The sequence below is a fragment of the Nerophis lumbriciformis genome, linkage group LG21, assembly GCF_033978685.3.
Source record: "Nerophis lumbriciformis linkage group LG21, RoL_Nlum_v2.1, whole genome shotgun sequence".
NCBI lineage: Eukaryota > Metazoa > Chordata > Actinopteri > Syngnathiformes > Syngnathidae > Nerophis > Nerophis lumbriciformis.
Window position 1 is genome coordinate 4,312,872 of NC_084568.2, and position 20,151 is coordinate 4,333,022.

The 20,151-nt window shown below is 40.7% G+C and overlaps 1 long non-coding RNA gene and 1 other non-coding gene across 2 annotated transcripts; both read left to right on the forward strand.

Annotated features, from left to right (window-relative positions):
* The first annotated feature begins 1,610 nt into the window (after positions 1-1,610).
* On the forward strand, positions 1,611-18,480 carry LOC133621415 (uncharacterized). Its single transcript, XR_009817660.2, has 5 exons — positions 1,611-2,136; positions 2,296-2,329; positions 4,589-4,677; positions 10,476-10,563; positions 17,632-18,480. It is a non-coding gene; the product is annotated as an uncharacterized lncRNA (long non-coding RNA).
* On the forward strand, positions 4,372-4,506 carry LOC133621462 (small nucleolar RNA SNORA9). Its single transcript, XR_009817663.1, has one exon. It is a non-coding gene; the product is annotated as a small nucleolar RNA SNORA9 (small nucleolar RNA).
* Positions 18,481-20,151: the final 1,671 nt, after the last annotated feature.

The following is a 20,151-nucleotide window of genomic DNA, read 5'->3' on the forward strand; positions in this document are numbered from 1 at the left end:
TGCCCCTAAAGCTGACCAACACGCCGGATTGTAGTCAGCTGGAGGCGTGTCTTAATGAAATTAAACAATGGATGTCCGCTAACTTCTTGCAACTCAACGCCAAGAAAACGGAAATGCTGATTATCGGTCCTGCTAAACACCGACATTTATTTAATAATACCACCTTAACATTTGACAACCAAACAATTACACAAGGCGAATCAGTAAAGAATCTGGGTATTATCTTCCACCCAACTCTCTCCTTTGAGTCACACATTAAGAGTGTTACTAAAACGGCCTTCTTTCATCTCCGTAATATCGCAAAAATTCGTTCTATTTTATCCACTAGCGACGCTGAGATCATTATTCATGCGTTCGTTACGTCTCGTCTCGACTACTGTAACGTATTATTTTCGGGGCTCCCTATGTCTAGCATTAAAAAATTACAGTTGGTACAAAATGCGGCTGCTAGACTTTTGACAAGAACAAGAAAGTTTGATCATATTACGCCTATACTGTATATACCTTATATACATATATACATACATATATACCTATACTGGCTCACCTGCACTGGCTTCCTGTGCACTTAAGATGTGACTTTAAGGTTTTACTACTTACGTATAAAATACTGCACGGTCTAGCTCCGTCCTATCTTGTCGATTGCATTGTACCATATGTCCCGGCAAGAAATCTGCGTTCAAAGAACTCCGGCTTATTAGTGATTCCCAGAGCCCAAAAAAAGTCTGCGGGCTATAGAGCGTTTTCTATTGGGGCTCCAGTACTATGGAATGCCCTCCCGGTAACAATTAGAGATGCTACCTCAGTAGAAGCATTTAAGTCCCATCTTAAAACTCATTTGTATACTCTAGCCTTTAAATAGCCCCCCTGTTAGACCAGTTGATCTGCCGTTTCTTTTCTTTTCTCCTCTGCTCCCCTTTTCCTTGAGGGGCGGGGGTGCACAGGTCCGGTGGCCATGGATGAAGTGCTGGCTGTCCAGAGTCGGGACCCGGGGTGGACCGCTCGCCTGTGCATCGGCAGGGAACATCTCTGCGCTGCTGACCCGTCTCCGCTCGGGATGGTGTCCTGCTGGCCCCACTATGGACTGGACTCTTACTATTATGTTGGATCCACTATGGACTGGACTCTCACTATTATGTTAGATCCACTATGGACTGGACTCTCACTATTATGTTAGATCCACTATGGACTGGACTCTTACTATTATGTTAGATCCACTATGGACTGGACTCTCACAATATTATGTCAGACCCACTCGACATCCATTGCTTTCGGTCTCCCCTAGAGGGGGGGGGGTTACCCACATATGCGGTCCTCTCCAAGGTTTCTCATAGTCATTCACATCGACGTCCCACTGGGGTGAGTTTTTCCTTGCCCGTATGTGGGCTTTGTACCGAGGATGTCGTTGTGGCTTGTGCAGCCCTTTGAGACACTTGTGATTTAGGGCTATATAAATAAAGATTGATTGATTGATTGATTGACTTCCGCCTTCGTTAACACGTCACACTCCTTCAACTCCCAGCGACAAAATCCGTACGTCACATCCGGTTATTTCAAACATTTAAATGGCGTCTCCGAGCTGAACCTGACTACGAAGTTCGTATTAGTATACCAACAGCGTTCGTTTTAAAGGTAAAACTGCGCTATAACGTTAGTATAGAGTACATTTTACCCAGTAGATGGTCCTCAGTAACGTCAAACCGCGTATGTACGATAATTTCCTTCAAAATACGATCATTTTAATCTTCCTGGTGCGATAATCTGTTATTTTCCACCTGGCAACGCTCATGGAAACTAACCACTGTAGCGTCACATCCGGGTATTAAGTACCTCGTTCATTTAATTAACGTTAAACCTGCGCTGCAATATTACTATACTAAATGCTTTATTTTGCTAGCTGTAAAACCGAGTTTTACGATGATTTCCCTCGCAAGGGCGATTACTTTAAACGCTCTGGTGCGATAATTTGTCATTTCCCATCTGGCAACGTGATGAGGACCTAACCAGCCGTACGTCACATCCGGTTATTTCAAACATTCGAATGGCGTCTCCGAGCTGAACATGACTACGATCTCGGCAAAACAATCTGCTGTCATCCAACCGATGTTATGTATTTCATCACTCTGTTTACGTTCAGTAAGTATTAACTAAGGCAAGGCAGGCGATTTGTATTCGTATTTGTGTCGTAAATCGACTGTAGTTCGCGCATTGTACTTTCCTTGCTCGCAACGTCAAGAAAGCATGGCTGCCATTATTGCACATTATTTCTAAACTTTTTTGGGTTTTTTGTTCCAGATTTGTATGGCGCGACTAAAGTCAATATGAAAAGGTAAGATGTTCTACTTTACCCCAAATTCCTAGTATATTGAAGCATGCTACTTATACTTCACGTTGTACTTACTGTGAAGCGGCCATCTGTAATAATGCTGCATAATAGTGATGGGTTGATGAGGCGTCATGAAGCGTTTCGACACATTGCAAAACTGTATTGATACTGTGTCGATACTGTGTCACTAAATACTGACATCTGCTGGACATTAAAAATCCCTACAGGCAACCTATGGACCGACTCAACTGACACTGATTTTATGCCCTAGTACAGGGGTCACCAACCTTTTTGAAACCAAAAACTACTTCTTGGGTACTGATTAATGCGAAGGGCTACCAGTTTGATACACACTTAAATAAATATATTGTCATTTGTAAGTTACACGTAAGTGTGATTTAAACAAGAATAGCTAAATAAATAAATTTATATATATATATATAAAAAAATGGGTATTTCTGTCTGTCATTCCGTCGTACATTTTTTTTTTTCCCTTTTACGGAAGGTTTTTTGTAGAGAATAAATGATGAAAAAAACACTTAATTGAACGGTTTAAAAGAGGAGAAAATATGAAAAAAATGTAAATAAAATTTTGAAACATAGTTTATCTTCAATTTCGACTCTTTATAATTCAAAATTCAACCGACAAAAAGAAGAGAAAAATTAGCTTATTTGAATCTTTTTGAAAAAATTAAAAAAAGAATTTACGGAACATCATTAGTAATTTTTCCTGATTAAGATACATTTTAGAATTTTGATGACATGTTTTAAATTGGTTAAAATCCGATCTGCACTTTGTTAGAATATTTAACAAATTGGACCAAGCTATATTTCTAACAAAGACAAATCAGTATTTCTTCTAGATTTTCCAGAACAAAATTTTAAAAAGAAATTCAAAATACTTTGAAATAAGATTTAAATTTGATTCTACAGATTTTCTAGATTTGCCAGAATAATTTTTTTGAATTTTAATCATAGTAAGTTTGAAGAAATATTTCACAAATATTCTTCGTCGAAAAAACAGAAGCTAAAATATTTATTATTCTTTACAATAAAAAATAAATACATTTACTTGAACATTGATTTAAATTGTCAGGAAAGAAGAGGAAGAAATTTAAAAGGTAAAAAGGTATATTTGTTTAAAAATCCTAAAATAATTTTTAAGGTTGTATTTTTTCTCTAAAATTGTATTTCTAAAAGTAATAAGAAGCAAAGTAAAAAATAAATGAATTTATTTAAACAAGTGAAGACCCATCCATCCATCCATTTTCTACCGCTTATTCCAAGTGAAGACCAAGTCTTTAAAATATTTTCTTGGATTTTCAAATTCTATTTGAGTTTTGTCTCTTTTAAAATTAAAAATGTCGAGCAAAGCGAGACCAGCTTGCTAGTAAATAAATAACATTTAAAAAATAGAGGCAGCTCACTGGTAAGTGCTGCTCTTTGAGCTATTTTTAGAACAGGCCAGCGGGCGACTGATCTGGTCCTTACGGGCTACCTGGTGACCGCGGGCACGGCGTTGGTGACCCCTGCTCTAGTATATACAATAATATAAACCAAGTCATTGTATTTCATTTAGGATTATTTCATATCTTCTTTTAAATAAAATATATTTTTATCTTTTTTAGATACAGTCAATAAATAATGTGAACATGTATCATAACATGGAAATCTAAGAGAACGTGTTGTGGATGATTGTGGACTGGGAATTTTTTTAATTTTATTTTTTACACATTTTTATATATATATATATATATATATATATATATATATAAAAAAAAAAAAGTTTTTCCGACGTATTACATTTTAGACGATTTCTCTTCTTAGTTATTATTTCTCCGGCTGTAGAAAAGAGCCGCTCACAGGGCACAGAGGAGGCGTCAGTGCGACACAGTTGGCGTATCGGTCACGTGACCAAAACAGCTCATGATCGGTCACGTGACTTTCTAAAAGCGGTACGCGCACCGACACAGGGTTTTGCTCTATGAGCTCGACGCATGCGCCGATGCATCCCAGCACCCATCACTACTGCATAACAATAATAGCTGCAGACCTTCCAACAAGACTGAGTCTGCCCTGGCTTTGCTCTTTCCATAAGTGTCTGCTAGAGAGATGTGAGGCGGTTTGAGGCCCTGCTTTTGAATATACTTAGCAGGGTTATAGGTAAACCTCCTACAAGACCATCATACTGTACTTGGTTTTCACTCACTAAATAATGTTGTTGTTTCAAATCACCTGACCCAACTTATCAATACTTTATAGGACTGACAAAATGAAGCAAAGTCCCGATGTCTGCAGGCCTCCTGACTGACTGACTGACCCTTGAGACTTGGACAAAATGGAGAAGTCAGGTCAGTGTTATCCAAAGACATTCAGTACATTTCCATGCACTAAATTACTGTATTTTGGCGCACCGGATTATAAGGCGCACTAAAGGAGTCATATGTTTTTTTTCTAAATGTAAAACACTACCTTGTGGTCTACATAACATGTAATGGTGGTTCTTTGGTCAAAATGTTGCATAGATGTTTTACAGATCATCTTCATACCTGCCAACTACTCCGGTTTTCCCGTAATTAGTACGGTTTTCATCAACCTATTCCGGGTTACGGTTGCAGTGATAAAAAATACGGTTTTTCATTACCGTATTTTCCGAACCATAAGGCGCCCTGGGTTATAAGCCGCGCCTTCAATGAACGGCATATTTCAAAACTTTGTCCACCTATAAGCCGCCCGGTGTTGTAAGCCGCATCTAACTGCGCTAAAGGAATGTCAAAAAAACAGTCAGATAGGTCAGTCAAACTTTAATAATATATTAAAAACCAGCGTGATGTGGGCGCGCATGGAGTCGTATATCAACATGGACGGAGCTGCGTGAAAAAAGCCACCCGGCCTCTTCGCGTAAACTTACCTTAACGACTCGCTCATCTTTTCTTCATCCATTCATCCCTTCGAGTTAGCTTTTATGATGACGCCGCCTGGAAAGGTCTCTTTTGGCAAGGTCTTCCTTTTGAATATCACCATGGGTGGAAGTTTCTGGCCATTAGCATGGCAAGCTAGAACCACAGTGAAGGATGACTTCTCATTCCCTGTGGTGCGAATATTCACCGTACGTGCTCCCGTTGTATCCACAGTGCGGTTCACAGGAATATCAAAAGTCAGTGGAACCTCGTCCATGTTGATAATGTTCTCTGGCCGGATCTTTTTTTCAGCTATCTTGTTTTTACAATATGCACGGAAAGTAGCCAGCTTTTCTTGAAAGTCTTTAGGCAGTTGCTGTGAAATAGTAGTCCGTGTGCGGATGGAGAGATTGCGTCTTTTCATGAACCGGAAACCTGTCGCTTAGTAGGAGCCATTTTGTGGTCTTTACAGATGTAAACACACAAAGGAAATGAAACGTAATATCCGCGCGCTTCTTCTTCTACGGGGGCGGGTGGTTGCTTACAGTAGAAGAAGAAGCGCTTCCTCTTCTATGGGGGCGGGTGCTTACCTTGGCGGTTGCTTACCGTAGAAGAAGAAGCGCTTCCTCTTCTACGGGGAAAAAAGATGGCGGCTGTTTACCGTAGTTGCGAGACCGAAACTTTATGAAAATGAATCTTAATATTAATCCATATATAAAGCGCACCGGGTTATAAGCCGCACTGTCAGCTTTTGAGTAAATTTGTGGTTTTTAGGTGCGGCTAATAGTGCGGAAAATACGGTAATTAAAAAAAAATATTTAAAAAAAAGTTTTATTCACGAAATCGCGTAACAACAATGACATTCGACCTGCTTCCCGTAACTTCCTATCGAGCCATTCCGCGAGGCTATTTATAGCACCGCTGCCAAGCACGAGGCACCTGTTGTCATTGTTTCCAAACAAGCGAACGATCATGGAATCAGCCGGAGAAAAATCGCAAACGAGTCTTAAACCGAAAAGAAAACTGCAGTCATTCCGTGAAGAATATTCAAAAGCCTATCCGGGAATAATTATCCGTTCCAAAAAGGGTGAAAACTACGCGAATTGCACCTTGTGCAGACAAGATTTTTCGATCGGACACGAAGGAAATAGCGATGTAAAAGACCACGTTGGGACAAAAGAACACAAGTCTAATGCCGTTGCTAGCGATACAAGTGGAAAACTTTCAACGTTTTTCGGATTTTAGCCACAAAAAGGTAATGACACCAATGTTATCTATTGGAATTGTTTAGTACTGTTATACTGTTAAAAGTGTTTATACTATTTATGCTTTCAAGTCCAAGTTGAAGAAATCTTGTTAAATGTTGACAGCATAACTACCAAAATACAGAAGTATGTCCTTAATATTTTTGCAGTGCTATTTCTGTTGAAAAGTTCAAATGATTACATTAGAGATGTGATGTGCCACTTTTCAAGTGTCTGATGGCTTCAATTAATTTTCATTAATTTTTCATATTTTGAATTCTTTTGAAAGGCTTACAAAAAAACTACATTTGAATTGTAATTCCATGCTATTGACAGGACTATTAATTTTAATGAAGTTAGCTTACCGTGTTTACAGTATGACAATTGTGATAGAAATGTGAATTTTAGGCACAGAATATTTTTTACAATTGAACAAGGCAGTAGATTATACAAGCTTGGACAGAAAGTTAATAATGACAACAATTTTTTTTTTAATGGAATTGTTTAGTACTGTTTTACCATTTGTTTACTGTAAAAAGTGTTTATACTGTTTATACTTTCAATTAACAAATTGAAGTCTTGTGAAAGGTTGACAGGATAACTGGCATTAACTGTCAAAATAATTTCAAACAATTTTTTAGTTAGCTTACAGAATAAACATGTCAATCAACCCATATGATTTTTGCTGTAATGTTTTTGTTTTGAAAAGTCACTGTGACTGATAGAAAAGTGATGGTTTTAGCAACATTTTAACCTGTCTGAATGCTAATAATCATTTTGCGTCGGGGGGCGAAGCCCTGAACCCTCCACTAGGACTTTGTCCTGGACCTACCGGGGCCTGCGGCACTTGGACCCTGGCTACTAGGTTTTTCTGATTTCAAAAGTTGTCAGGTATGAGCTTGTCTACTACAGTGTCGGCATGGACTACAATTGCGGACGCGCGCACATTTTTGGGACTTATGCAGATCCCAAATACACTTCAGCAGGTACTAGACGGTAAGAAAAGTTGGTTTTGCATAATATTGCGAAACAAAACGCCAGGTAAAGTGTCTAATAGGTGCCATTTTGCGGTCCTTACACACGCACTATAATAATACTCGTATGTTTAATGCGCCGACAATCCATCAAGCGGTGCGGCTTCATAGCTTACTGAGGTCGTACTAAAAATATTTTGACAGATTTTTGAGCGCCGTGTGTAATGTTCTATATTCTCAATGGAACATTTGAAGTTTTGGTGTTTACTGCCGTCATATTGCAGTCTACATGTATCTCTTATGTATGACTGCCATCTACTGGTAACACTTGTCATTACACCATGTACCAAAAAAATTGCTTCGAGGTCAGTAAGCACAACCAGAATTATGCCGTACATTAGGCGCACCGGGTTATAAGGCGCACTGTCGATTTGTAAGAAAATGAAAGGATTTATAGTCTGAAAAATACGGTAAGTTTTAGTGCATAGAAACATACTGATTTATGATCTCTGGGCTTTTGTTTGGTTGGTTGTTGTGTAGTAGCTACCTTGTCATGTTAGTAAGATTTATGCTGCTCGAGTTTAGCACACTTACCCTCTTTTGGCATACCGTATTTTTCGGACTATAAGTCAGTTTTTTTCATAGTTTGGCCGGGGGTGCGACTTATGTGTGAAATTACTAACACATTAGCGTAAAATATCCAATAATATTATTGATCTCATTCACGTAAGAGTCTAGACGTATAAGATTTCATGGGATTTAGCGATTAGGAGTGACAGATTGTTTGGTAAACGTATAGCATGTTCTATATGTTATAGTTATTTGAATGACTCTTACCATAATATGTTACGTTAACATACCAGTTGGTTATTTATGCCTCATATAACGTACACTTATTCAGCCTGTTGTTCACTATTCTTTATTTATTTTAAATTGCCTTTCAAATGTCTATTCTTGCTGTTGGCTTTTATCAAATAAATTTCCCCCAAAAATGCGACTTATATGTTTTTTTCCTTCTTTATTATGCATTTTCGACAGGTGCGACATATACTCCGGAGCGAATCATACTCCGAAAAATACAGTAGCTGTCCTTAAGGTCGCTGGAGGATGTCATCGCTTATTTGCATAATTTATTGCAATGGACAAATAATAACAAACGCTGAGCATGATTAGAACTGCAAATTAACTTTCTTCTGTTGATTCTTAGTTGGATTTCTTTAAATATAAATCAATTTTGTTCTGCCTTGATAATTGTTAGAGCAGGGCTCTTCAATGTTTTCCAGGCCAAGGACCCCCAAACTGATGGAGAAAAGGAGCAGGGACCCCCCACCCCCCACATGTTTTGTATGAAATTATGGTTGCATTTTACATTAGATTGGTCCTAAAGGTACCTTGTTATTGTGCAATACTAAGGATATTCAAATAAGAGTATTGTGCTAATAGTTAGCTGACAGCTAGAGCGCCATTTTCTAGCTGACAATTAATGCGATTATTGTTAGCTGTAGAGATGCGCAGTTTGCGGGCACAACCGCGGAGTCCGCGGATTATCCGCGGATGAAATTAAAAAAAATTAGATTTTATCGTCGGGTCGGGCGGTTAAAATAAAAAAAAATTAGATTTTAAATAGATTCAGGCGGGTGGCAGTTAAACCAATTGGTAAATATATATACATAGTTAAATGTTGTTACCCACATACGAAAAACGAGCAGGCACCTGCAGCATATGCCACAACAGAAGAAGAAGAAAAAAAGAGATGGACACTTACGGAGCGGAGAAGGGACGCCTCGCCGGGGTCCGGGACCGAGGCCCCTTCCCCCGAGAGGGCCCCACCAGGAGCCGTAGCTGAGGCGATCCGCGAGAAGGGCCCGACGCACGTCCAGGGTCACCACCGCACCGACACCCCGCCTTCGCCGCGGCCGGCGTCACGCGCAGCAGGTAAGCAGCTTACCTGCCCGCCACCCCCGTGGCCGGGGGCTCGTAACAGGGGTCACTCCGCGCGCTCCGCCCGCGCAGCTTACCTGCCCGCCACCCCTGTTGCCGGGGGCGCGTAACAGGGGTCACTCCGCGCGCAGTGCGCTCACGAAATGGGTGGGGCTCACCCTGGTTGATATAGACAGCAGGACGGTGGCCATGGAAGTCGGAACCCGCTAAGGAGTGTGTAACAACCCACCTGCCGAATCAACTAGCCCTGAAAATGGATGGCGCTGGAGCGTCGGGCCCATGCATACCCGGCCGTCGCCGGCAGCGAGACGCGCTTGGAGGTGCGCTCAGCGCGGCTCCCATATGATTGCGCACTGGTGTGCGTCTGGGTCGTGACAGCGTGGCACGCGAATGTCTGTGCTGCATTGGATCAGTCTCCTTTCTTTAACAGGCAAAAGCTTTATAACCTCACTAATGCCTTGCATCGTCTATATTAGATATATAACAACGGGCGGGTGCGGTTCTGATCAAATGTTAGGTCGGGTGGATGGCGGATGGTTGACGACTTTCTGATGCGGTTGCGGATGAAATAATTGCCTATCCGCGCATCTCTAGTTAGCTGACAACTAGGGCGTTAATTTCGAGGTGAAAACAAGCATTCGGGATTGCTCTTTTCGAAAGTAACAAATGATTGCTGCCAACTTGCACAAAATATCTAAATAACTCAAAATTATACTGGAAATTGCAGTAACACATCAGAATAGGAGTGATGGGAAAAGGTAACGAGTGTTAAGTAGCAGGCTAATGGGGTTCAGGGGAGCGATGGGAAATTGTGCCCTGAAAGGCTTATTGTGAGCTCGCCTTTGGGTTGTTTTTGTGGTGTTAAGAATATGACTGATGGCTGCAGACCTTCCAACAAGACTGAGCCCACACTGGCTTTGCACTTCTCTGAAGTGTCTGCTAGAAAAATGTGAGGCTGTTTGAGGCCCTGCTTGTGACTCTACTTAGCAGGGTTATAGGTACGCCTCCTACAAGGTCGCCATTACTAACCCATTCATTTATTTCCATGCTTGGCTCAAGACTAATGTTGACATGACAAAATGTGTTACAGGAATGACGAGGTGAAGCAAAGGTGTGTGTCCTGCCTTCCAACTGACCTGTGGGACTCCCGTAGAACTTGGACAAAGTAGAGAATTCAGGTTAGTTTCAATAGCATAACACAAGCCACGTGTACATGGACATTTATTTAATCTGATCATCATTCGAATTACAATGTTACTTTCTACATGGACCTAAAAAAAACTATCTGTATATGGCTGGCATTTTCATGCATCACACAGTAAATCGGAATACTTTACTTTGACATGCGCAGAACATAACACAAACGGGAAGGTGTGTTATTGGCCTTGGCGCCATCTTTTGGACGAGTTTGTGCCCACTGCAGGTGCTGAAAGAACGGTTGACTTCCACTGTAAACAAACTTTGTGTGTTTCTGCTTGTCCGACGTTTTCATAGTATTTGTTTTTCTTTCTGTTCACTGCTTTTGTTTTACCTCTCTTTTTGAAATGTAGTTCTGTGCCTTTTATGTTATAAGTTGCCGCACGTCTTCATGTTATGACATTCTGCGTATGTGTCTGAGGCTAGCAGCTAGCACTTGGAGTTGCTGTAATGTCGAGAATAAAACGGCTTGTTAAACAACAACTTTTATACAAACCCCGTTTCCACATGAGTTGGGAAATTGTGTTAGATGTAAATATAAACGTAATACAATGATTTGCAAATCCTTTTCAACCCATATTCAGTTGAATGCACTACAAAGACAACATATTTGATGTTCAAACTCATAAACTTTATTTTTGTTTTGCAAATAATAATTAACTTATAATTTCATGGCTGCAACATGTGCCAAAGTAGTTGGGAAAGGGCATGTTCACCACTGTGTTACATGGCCTTTCCTTTTAACAACACTCAGTAAACGTTTGGGAACTGAGGAGACACATTTTTTAAGCTTCTCAGGTGGAATTCTTTCCCATTCTTGCTTGATGTACAGCTTAAGTTGTTCAACAGTCCGGGGGTCTCCGTTGTGCTATTTTAGGCTTCATAATGCGCCACACACAGGTCTGGACTACAGGCAGGCCAGTCTAGTACCCGCACTTTTTTACTATGAAGCCACGTTGATGTAACACGTAGCTTGGCATTGTCTGGCTGAAATAAGCAGGGGCGTCCATGGTAACGTTGCTTGGATGGCAACATATGTTGCTCCAAAACCTGTATGTACCTTTCAGCATTAATGGCGCCTTCACAGATGTGTAAGTTACCCATGTCTTGGGCACTAATACACCCCCATACCATCACAGATGCTGGCTTTTCAACTTTGCGCCTATAACAATCCGGGATAGTTCTTTTCCTCTGGTCCGGAGGACACAACGTCCACAGTTTCCAAAAACAATTTGAAATGTGGACTCGTCAGACCACAGAACACTTTTCCACTTTGTATCAGTCCATCTTACATGAGCTCAGGCCCAGCGAAGCCGACGGCGTTTCTGGGTGTTGTTGATAAACGGTTTTCGCCTTGCACAGGAGAGTTTTAACTTGCACTTACAGATGTAGTGACCAACTGTAGTTACTGACAGTGGGTTTCTGTAGTGTTCCTGAGCCCATGTGGTGATATCCTTTACACACTGATGTCACTTGTTGATGCAGTACAGCCTGAGGAATGGAAGGTCACGGGCTTAGCTGCTTACGTGCAGTGATTTCTCCAGATTCTCTGAACCCTTTGATGATATTACGTAGCGTAGATGGTGAAATCCCTAAATTTCTTGCAATAGCTGGTTGAGAAAGGGTTTTCTTAAACTGTTCAACAATTTGCTCACGCATTTGTTGACAAAATGGTGACCCTCGCCTCATCCTTGTTTGTGAATGACTGAGCATTTCATGGAATCTACTTTTATACCCAATCATGGCACCCACCTGTTCCCATTTAGCCTGCACACCTGTGGGATGTTCCAAATAAGTGTTTGATGAGCATTCCTCAACTTTATCAGTATTTATTGCCACCTTTCCCAACTTCTTTGTCACGTGTTGCTGGCCTCAAATTCTAAAGTTAATGATTATTTGCAAAAAAAAAAAGTTTATCAGTTTGAACATCAAATATGTTGTCTTTGTAGCATATTCAACTGAATATGGGTTGAAAATGATTTGCAAATCATTGTATTCCGTTTATATTTACATCTAACACAATTTCCCAACTCATATGGAAACGGGGTTTGTAGTTGACACATGACACTCCATACCATACTTTTCGTTTTGCTAGTTTGTTTAAAAGCAACAAAGTCAACAGTATATAACACTACGTCTGTACATTTTGAATAGGGAGAGACAGCATCAAGACATTTTGTTTATTCCAAGACTATTCAATTTAGTCAGCGCTGGAACCAACAAAGTATAGCTGACATCAAAGATATGCGCAGTAAATTTCGGAAGATGTGTTTTCATGTGCTACAATCCGAATGACTTGTGGCATGAACCACCTGTCTCGATCGGAATTAAGTTTTCATCCGAACGTGTGTGATCGGGTCAGAATATTCCGAATGGCTTGTGTACTTAAAGCATTTTTATTCCGGTTAGGCTCTTAATCCAGTTAAATGTGTCCATGTGCACATATCGATGGCTGCAGACTGATGTTCCCTATAATTTTTCGTGTGTGTGAGCGACGTCCGACGTGCACACCGTGGCCCCACCAGCAGAACACCTGTCCCAAACCTGACTAAATAACAAGTTACATTTCTTACTATAATTCAATCAATCAATCAATCAATCAATGTTTATTTATATAGCCCTAAATCACAAGTGTCTCAAAGGGCTGCACAAGCCACAACGACATCCTCGGTACAGAGCCCACATAAGGGCAAGGAAAAACTCACCCCAGTGGGACGTCGATGTGAATGACTATGAGAAACCTTGGAGAGGACCGCATATGTGGGTAACCCCCTTCTGTAAACCATGGGGTGCGCCTTTTAGGGGCTCTTTTTTGTTTTAGCGGTGCTATACTATCAATGGTGTCGCGCAGGGCGTCGTTAAAGTTGTTAGTGAGGTTATCAATACAGCCGACATAATTTGGGAATGGTGCCATTACCGAAGGCAGTAGGCCAGCAAGAGTCATCGTTGTGGCAGCATTAATGTTGCGGCTGCTATAGTAATTATTATTATTAGTTTGTTGACAATGAGTCAGAACTTCAAATTTTATAAGGTAATGATCGGACATTACTTTAGTATACAGGAGTATCGTAACTTTGGAGGTGGTGACACCCCTGACAAGCACTAGATCTATCGTATTACCGTTGCGATGCGTAGGTTCATTCCCCCATTATGATTATATTGTCGGCGTGCGTCACTAAATCAGCAACGAACTCTGAAAATTCACTGATGAAGTCCGAATTGGGTCCTGGGGGGGCGGTAGATAACAGCCAGGTGGAGAGGCAGCGGTGTGACAAACCTCATAATAAGCACCTCAAACGAGTTATATTTATTATTTAGGTTCGGGGTAAGGTTAAAGTTTTTGTTGTACCGTATTTTCCGCACTATAAGGCGCACCGGATTATTAGCCGCACCTTCAATGAATGGCATATTTCATAACTTTGTCCACCAATAAGCCGCCCCGGACTATAAGCCGCGCCTACGCTGCGCTAAAGGGAATGTCAAAAAAACAGTCAGATAGGTCAGTCAAACTTTAATAATATATTAAAAACCAGCGTTCTAACAACTCTGTTCACTCCCAAAATGTACGCAAATGTGCAATCACAAACATAGTAAAATTCAAAATAGTGCAGAGCAATAGCAACATAATGTTGCTCGAACGTTAATGTCACAACACACAAAATAAACATAGCGCTCACTTTCTGAAGTTATTCTTCATTCGTAAATCCTTCGTCTTCGGTGTCCGAAGTGAAAAGTTGGGCAAATGTGAGATCCAAAATGGCCGGTTCCGTCTCGTCGAAGTCATCGGAGTCAGTGTCACTGTTATCCAGCAGTTCTGTGAATCCTGCCTTCCGGAAAGCTCGGACCACAGTTGTGACCGAAATATCTGCCCAGGCATTTACGATCCACTGGCAGATGTTGGCGTCGTCTGGCGCTGCCTCCCTGTCTTAGTGAAGGTGTGTTCGCCTTCGGTCATCCATTGTTCCCACGCAGTTAGCAGTCTAGCTTCGAATGCCCTGTTGACACCAATATCTAGCGGCTGGAGGTCTTTTGTCAATCCACCCGGAATGACGGCGAGTATTGAATTAAGCGCGTAAGTGTGTCTCTTAATGTGATGTTATGAGCTAGCAAATATAACAACTACACTACCCAGCATGCAACGATAGTTACGAGCATGCGCGGTAGCCCTGAGAAGCGTTGTTGTATGCTGGCAGTTAGAATGTGGTTATGAGCACGCTGTGAGTAAACGTTGAGAACTCAGTTAACACGCCTCGTCTGCATTATTTATAATTAGACAGACAACACACTTAATAGGAGCCATTTTGGGGTCTTTACATAAACACACAAATGGAAATGAAACGTCACATATCCCAGCATGCACCGCGCGCTTCTTCTTCTTCCGGGGGCGGGTGGTTGCTTACAGTAGAAGAAGAAGCGCTTCCTGTTCTATGGGGGCGGGTGCTTACCTTGGCGGTTGCTTGCGTAGAAGAAGAAGCGCTTCCTGCTCTACCGGGAAAAAAGATGGCGGCTGTTTACCGAAGTTGCGAGAACGAAACTTTATGAAAATGAATCTTAATATTTATCCATATATAAAGCGCACCGGGTTAAAAGCCGCACTGTCAGCTTTTGAGTAAATTTGTGGTTTTTAGGTGCGGCTAATGGTGCGGAAAATACGGTATATGAGTGCGACTCCCCCACCCCTTTTAATGGGACGAGCAATATGCGTTCCCGCATAGCCAGGAGGAGACGCCTCACCCAGCGCAAAGAAATCGTCTGGTTTGAGCCAGGTCTCGGCGAGACCAATGACGTCAAGATTATTGTCTCTAATGACCTCATTATGTTCTCTAATGACCTCATGTCATTTGATGTAAATGACAGCAGTCGTCTCCATGAGATTATTTTCTAATACAAGTGTTTTGGCCCACTTACAATGACAATAACAAAAAATATTGTTTTTCATGAGCTATGTACCGTATTTTTCGGACTATAAGTCGCAGTTTTTTTCATAGTTTGGCCGAGCTCCAGTGCAACTTATATGTTTTTTTCCTTCTTTATTATGCATTTTCGGCAGGTGCGTGGATAAATATTAAGATTCATTTTCATAAAGTTTAGGTCTCGCAACTACGGTAAACAGCCGCCATCTTTTTTCCCCGTAGAAGAAGCACGCGGTGCATGCTGGGATATGTGACGTTTCATTTCCATTTGTGTGTTTATGTAAAGACCCCAAAATGGCTCCTATTAAGTGTGTTGTCTGTCTAATTATAAATAATGCAGACGAGGCGTGTTAACTGAGTTCTCAACGTTTACTCACAGCGTGCTCATAACCACATTCTAACTGCCAGCATACAACAACGCTTCTCAGGGCTACCGCGCATGCTCGTCACTATCGTTGCATGCTGGGTAGTGTAGTTGTTATATTTGCTAGCTCATAACATCACATTAAGAGACACGCTTACGCGCTTAATTCAATACTCGCCGTCATTCCGGGTGGATTGACAAAAGACCTCCAGCCGCTGGATATTGGTGTCAACAGGGCATTCAAATCACGACTGCGAACGGCATGGGAACAATGGATGACCGAAGGCGAACACACCTTCACTAAGACAGGCAGACAGCGCCAGACGACGCCAACATCACCTTCACTAAGACAGGCAGACAGCGCCAGACGGCGCCAACATCACCTTCACTAAGACAGGCAGACAGCGCCAGACGGCGCCATCATCTGCCAGTGGATCGTAAATGCCTGGGCAGATATTTCAATCACAACTGTGGTCCGAGCTTTCCGGAAGGCAGGATTCACAGAACTGCTGGACAACAGCGACACTGACTCCGATGACTTCGACGAGACGGAACCGGCCATTTTGGATCCCACATTTGCCCAACTTTTCAATTCGGACACCGAAGACGAAGAATTCGAAGGATTTACGAATGAAGAATAACTTCAGAAAGTGAGCGCTATGTTTATTTTGTGTGTTGTGACATTAACGTTCGAGCAACATTATGTTGCTATTGCTCTGCACTATTTTGAATTTTACTATGTTTGTGATTGCACATTTGCGTACATTTTGGGACAGAGTTGTTAGAACGCTGGTTTTTAATATATTATTAAAGTTTGACTGACCTATCTGACTGTTTTTTTGACATTCCCTTTAGCGCAGCGTAGGCGCGGCTTATAGTCCGGGGCGGCTTATAGGTGGACAAAGTTTTGAAATATGCCATTCATTGAAGGTGCGGCTAATAACCCGGGGCGGCTTATAGTGCGGAAAATACGGTACTCCGGTGCAACTTATACTCCGAAAAATACGGTATTAGTATTGTATGTTTGGTTGGGGGGGTCCTGCTTTGGAAACAATTAGTACCCCTTTCAGATATCGCATTTAGTTCCCATTAAAACATTCACATGTTGCACAATGAGATGTAAGCATGGGATCATGTGTACATTCCTGTAACTTTGTTTGTACAATATATTTTTACTAGTATTTCTTTAACATAACATAATTTCCTGATTAATATTTATAAATGAAGATTCTTAAAAAATGACAGTAGAATAAGCACGCATTTGATTAATAAATCATAGTGTAACGACCTGGAATTACACGTCGTGTGTGATGTCAGAGGTGTCTGACTTTTTGTGTGGCTGTAAACGCATCACTGGCTAAGTGCCTTAAGTGCATGCATCTTCTCTGACTTTCTTTGCTTAAGTGTCTGCTAGAGGTCGATGGAGGCCATGCACGGTCCCTTTTTATAGCAGGGTTATAGGAAAAATAGTAAATATTGATCATTGTTTACCATCTTCCTTGATGTTGATTCTACATGTAGGAACTATAATAACAAATGCATTTCTTCTCTACACAGTAAAGGGGCAAACATTCAGTAAAGTGGGCGTTTTTATTTGTAGTATGGTGCCATCTAGTGGCAGGTAGATCACTTAACAATACATTCATAGCTTGCATTTAGTCATATTTAATAATAATGGACAATACTCCAAATACTGTCTCCAGATGTTAGTGTGTTGATTTGATGAATATGTTTTGTGAAATAAAGCATTTTCGTGATCTTCTTTTTTAAAGGGTTGTCGACTGGCTGGACAGAAAAGGGTGCTGCGGATTTTCATACCCGGACCATGAAAAGGGTTCACTGCATGATACCTCCTTGAAGTAGCCTGAATGTCAAAGGTGCCTTTGAGGCCAATTGTGGATGAACTTAAGCCACAGAAGGAATCTACATTGCAAGACTCTTTACTTGTAGGTAGGCAGTTAAATTCATGTCCAGTCGTTTATTGCTGTTAATTGGTTCCGGGCCCGCTTGTGGTAAGTTATTTTCCGTGAAGATATATATATACAGTATTACAGATGCACATATTTCCATAGCCAGAGCATAAACAACTTTATGACCTTCTCAACACAGTTTTTAACATGAAAGCCCCAGCACCCACATGTTCACCATTGGACTTGTTAAGTCCATATTGTAAACATAATAGAAAATACATATCCATCCATCCATTTTCTACCGCTTGTCCCTTTTGGGGTCGCGGGGGATGCTGGAGCCTATCTCAGCTGCATTCGGGCGAAAGGCAGGGTACACCCTGGACAAGTCGCCACCTCATCACATGGCCAACACAGATAGACAGACACATTAAAAAATAAAATACTATTTGAGAGTAGTTCATTAATGGTGCTCACAAATATGGAAGACTCGACAAAGCAGGCTTTGTACGACAGCAAGTTTTGATTGGGACTTTGCCAGTAAAATATGCCAACGCAGACTTATTTTACGGTCCTGAATTTTTCCTGATTCTTTAGTTCTTTTGGCCATTTTTATGCTTAATAAACGCTAATTTTGGGCCACAATGACCAAAATATGCGATGCAGTAAAACTGCAAAGTTTGAAGCACGATGTGACGAGAGACAAGATGCATACCTGCCAACTACTCCGGTTTTCCCGTAATTAGTACGGTTTTCATCAACCTATGCAGTGATAAAAAATACGGTTTTTCATTAATTAAAAAAAATATTTTTTTAAAAGTTTTATTCACGAAATCGCGTAACAACAATGACAATCGACACTGCTTCCCGTAACTTCCTATCGAGCCATTCCGAATGCCATGCGCGAGGCTATTTATAGCACCGCTGCCAAGCACGAGGCACCAGTTGCCATTGTTTCCAAACGAGCGAACGATCATGGAATCAGCCGGAGAAAAATCGCAAACGAGTCTTAAACCGAAAAGAAAACTGCAGTCATTCCGTGAAGAATATTCAAAAGCCTATCCGGGAATAATTATCCGTTCCAAAAAGGGTGAAAACTACGCGAATTGCACCTTGTGCAGACAAGATTTTTTGATCGGACACGGAGGAATGAGCGATGTAAAAGACCACGTTGGGACAAAAGAACACAAGTCTAATGCCGTTGCTAGCGATACAAGTGGAAAACTTTCAACGTTTTTCGGATTTTAGCCACTAAAAGGTAATGACACCAATGTTATCTATTGGAATTGTTTAGTACTGTTATACTGTTAAAAGTGTTTATACTATTTATGCTTTCAAGTCCAAGTTGAAGAAATCTTGTTAAATGTTGACAGCATAACTACCAAAATACAGAAGTATGTCCTTAATATTTTTGCAGTGCTATTTCTGTTGAAAAGTTAAAATGATTACATTAGAGATGTGATGTGCCACTTTTCAAGTGTCTGATGGCTTAAATTAATTTTCATTAATTTTTCATATTTTGAATTCTTTTGAAAGGCTTCCAAAAAAACTACATTTGAATTGTAATTCCATGCTATTGACAGGACTATTAATTTTAATGAAGTTAGCTTACCATGTTTACAGTATGATAATTGTGATAGAAATGTGAATTTTAGGCACAGAATATTTTTTACAATTGAACAAGGCAGTAGATTATACAAGCTTGGACAGAAAGTTAATAATGACACCAATTTGTTTTTAATTGGAATTGTTTAGTACTGTTTTACCATTTGTTTACTGTAAAAAGTGTTTATACTGTTTATACTTTCAATGAACAAATTGAAGTCTTGTGAAAGGTTGACAGGATAACTGGCATTAACTGTCAAAATAATTTCAAACTATTGAAGTTAGCTTACAGAATAAACATGTCAATCAACCCATATGATTTTTGCTGTAATATTTTTGTTTTGAAAAGTCACTGTGACTGATAGAAAAGTGATGCTTTTAGCAACATTTTAACCTGTCTGAATGCTAATAATCATTTTGCGTCGGGGGGCGAACCTGAACCCCCCACCAGGACTTTGTCCTGGACCTACCGGGGTCTGCGGCCCCTGGACCCTGGCTGCTAGGTTTTTCTGATTTCAAAAGTTGGCAGGTATGAAGATGTATGAATATCAGAATCATCCAATGTTTGCTTGTAAGAAATAAAAGTTTTTTTTTTTACATTGAATTGGGGTCTCTTTTTGTTGGTACTGTATCCCTTAATTCTGTTTCACTACATATAGGATCAACTTGGAGGTAAGTAAATGGAAAATAAATATCTTTACATGCTTGCTTTGTTACAGTTGTGAGGAAGTTATCGTACACTCAAGATAAGATGTTCCTTGCAAAGTTTGACAGGTGATC